The sequence below is a fragment of the Numida meleagris genome, chromosome 4 (assembly GCF_002078875.1).
Source record: "Numida meleagris isolate 19003 breed g44 Domestic line chromosome 4, NumMel1.0, whole genome shotgun sequence".
In the NCBI taxonomy this organism is placed as follows: Eukaryota; Metazoa; Chordata; class Aves; order Galliformes; family Numididae; genus Numida; species Numida meleagris.
This window is the reverse complement of record NC_034412.1, coordinates 32,655,049-32,658,400: the sequence shown is the minus strand read 5'-3', so window position 1 is coordinate 32,658,400 and position 3,352 is coordinate 32,655,049.

The following is a 3,352-nucleotide window of genomic DNA, read 5'->3' as shown; positions in this document are numbered from 1 at the left end:
ACAACAAGACGGTGGGCGCGTTTCAGCAATGGCAACAGTGAGAATAGACAAGCCCCATTCCAGACATTCATACAGATTTTTTATGGGTGTGGCATGCAGACTCTTGCTTGCAGCTGGCAAAAATGGATAGCTAACGGCGGCGACTACGTCGAAAACTAGTGTTTTGTAGCTAAGAGTGTTGTTGTAATAGGCGGTTGCGAGGATACGAGGTGTAACGAGAAAGGCCCCCTCCCCGAAGGAATAGGGACAAGTTGACCAAAGAATGTACCCGTGACGCAGGGAAAATGGCAAACTAAGATGATCCGATAAGCTACCTTTTGATATGTCAGCAGATGGAAAATACTGCTTCATGCTTCACTGCTACATGCCTCAGCAAAAATATCCAATCAGCATTAAGGGAGTAAGCTTTAGATGGCAATAGTGGATAACAAGTATTATAAAAGTAGTGCTATACCTTTGAATAAAAAAAGCTTTTCTTGCTGCTATTGTGTGTGTGTCTGTGTGTGTGTGTGAGTATGCTTTCAAGTGGTGCCGAAACCCGGGAACGTGTATGTGTGTTTTCAAGTGGTGCCGAAACCCGGGAACGTGTGTGTGTGTGTTTTCAGAGTGTGCTCTTTCAAATAGTGCTATTGTGCTCTTTGCATCTGTTGTAGTTTCCATGGAAATTAATAGGAGGCAATACTTTCACTGCAACCTACATTGATTTTAAGTTGAACCAAATAGAAATTACGATAGGGAACCAATAATAGATCCATACAAGGATCCCTTTTTGACAAGTGCACTTCTGTATTTTCATTAGCAAGTCGGATTGCAATATAATTACCAGCACACCTGCCACACCTATAAAAGTTTTCAAGAATTAGAAACAAGCAAAAGAGCAACTCAAGAAAGATGCAATTGTCAATAAATAGGTTTTAACACAGAAACATCATGCAATATATATATGTGAGCAAAACACTCAAGCTATGACAAAAGACTCATTCTGAGAAAATAGGATTTATGAGTCATCAGCTACAAGCACTGCAGGATAAACTTGCCCCTGCTAAAGGTCCACTGCAATCTTTGGTAATACAAAAAGGGGAACTTATAGCTGAAGAATGCACACAGAGCGCTAGCAAGACTTGTATTAGAAATGTAGCATCTGTCTTGTTTTCAAACACACAAACAGTTCAAAGCGAGTGGGGAAAAACAAAAGGAATCCAACAAAGACCTCATTCTAATTCTAATGCAACATTTAAAGCAACTCAGCTTGTTCAGCCTGTGGAAGAGAAAGTGATCATTCTGTCACAGAAAAAGACATGGAAAAGAATTTGACAATAGAACAATAGCAACATATAGTAAGAGCTGCTCAGCCTAGCTGAGTAAAGCACAGAAACCTGTGATTGTTAGAAAATTACATCACACAATTCTTGCAAAGAACCTAGCAATTCTGGTTCAGCTAAGACACATCCTTAAAAGTTGATTTCACAGACCACAATTGTAATATCCCCAATAAAGGTGCCTCAGTAAGTAATCACAGCCTATGCTGCAAGCAAGTTCTATTTTTGATCTGAACTAGACTCAAGTTTTTTCCTAGAATTTCTTGCAAGTTAATATAGTAACTGAAAAATCATTAGAGACTTTTTTGAATTGGTACTAGAAACGTACACTTCCATCTTTCTTTACTTCCCTGCTGAAAAGCAGATATTTTTTTAACTTCAAATCACTCCTGCAGATCTTTCTAGAACCGTTTTAGAAAAATTCAATAAAACTTGACCCAATGATTGATAACGTTCTCATCAATATTACATGCAGTAGAACAGCAAATATCTGCTTTTACTACATATTCTCCTGAACTTTCATCCAGCAATCACGTATTACAGTTTTAAATAAGGATACCACTTTAAAACATGTGATGCTACAAATGTCCTCAGTAACTGTGGGTTATGGTCTTGTTTTAAGAATGTGGCACCACAGAGATATCAATTTATATGCATGTAACATATAATAACATATTAGCAAAATGCAAAATCTGATGACCCTGTAAAAGCTGTCTTACTGTCTTTGATATCAGTTTACCTCTGCAATATTACAGTTCTCTGCAAAATGTAGTACTTTGTTTTAATGCTGTGTTTTGGTGTAAGTATGCCAAATGCTGTCTTCATTTAAAAAAATACCATATTGGCCTATGACTTCAGTTAATAGATACAGATACTAGTGAGTAATGAGCCAAATTTTTAAAAACAATAACAAAACCAACCAAACAACAACAAAAACCAAGAAAAGAAATAAAAAAAGAAAAAAAAAAAAAAAAAACCACTGTAAGGAATTCTTCCAGCAGGTGATTTCAAATGTACTATCCATTTTAAATATTTACCACAATATACTACAAATATTTAACATGATCTGGGAGCAAAGAAAGGCACTCACTTCGAGCTGTAGAACATGTCCTTACTGATTCACATTCTACTCAAGCAATGGAGTGAGTCAGAGCTGGAAAAAAATTGAAAATACATACTGTTTAACATGAACTTCGAACTTTCAGCTGCCATGCGGATTTTCAGTTGTCTATCTCTTGTCTATTTAAGGAGTGCCAGAAGAGAGAGGTGGGATTATAGCAATCTGCAGAAACATTTCCTGCAATGTCAGATTACTGCCAATTGAATTAGCGGATCTCTTTATAACAAACACACCCAAATAAGGACTTTTTTTTCCTCCCACCTCACAATGTCTGGAATTTGTTTGGTTTGAAAATCTTTTCTTCCTCATCAGTTTGCATCTGTAGATTTTCACTGCTGGCAATTAGTGAGCAGAAGAGATCCCGCTGAGGAGAACAAGTTAGAAGGGGACTTAAGAATGACTGCGTCTGGGAAACAAGCAGCCAATATGGTGTCACAGACTTCAAAATTTCAATTAAGCACATTACAGAGATGAAGAGCCAGAGCAACTTCTCTTCTTAATTCCTTTTATCTGGGACTCCAATCTGCTCACAACAGTATTTAGTCCAAAACTTAGTCCACTTCAGTGGGTTTGGAAAGGAAATTGCTAAGATTCCAGTATTCATTGTACCCCCAGAAAAGAACAATTTGGATAACGTCTTGCTACTGTCTGGATAATAACCAAATAACGCTTTTCACATCCAAACTATTTCAGTCTGGCATCTCCCAGGAAGCCCTGATATCTCCAGATGAAAACTAGAACATTTACACAGGAGGAAAGCTCTTCCTGCTGCCCAGCTTTCATCCGTTAGACGAAGAAACCAAAGACATTTTTAGTGAATTCAGTAAATCACAATACTCAGTCTTATGTGCCATACTTACGATGAGGAAAATTATTTTTCAGCTATGGATCAGCTTGAGATCTTTCCCTAAGG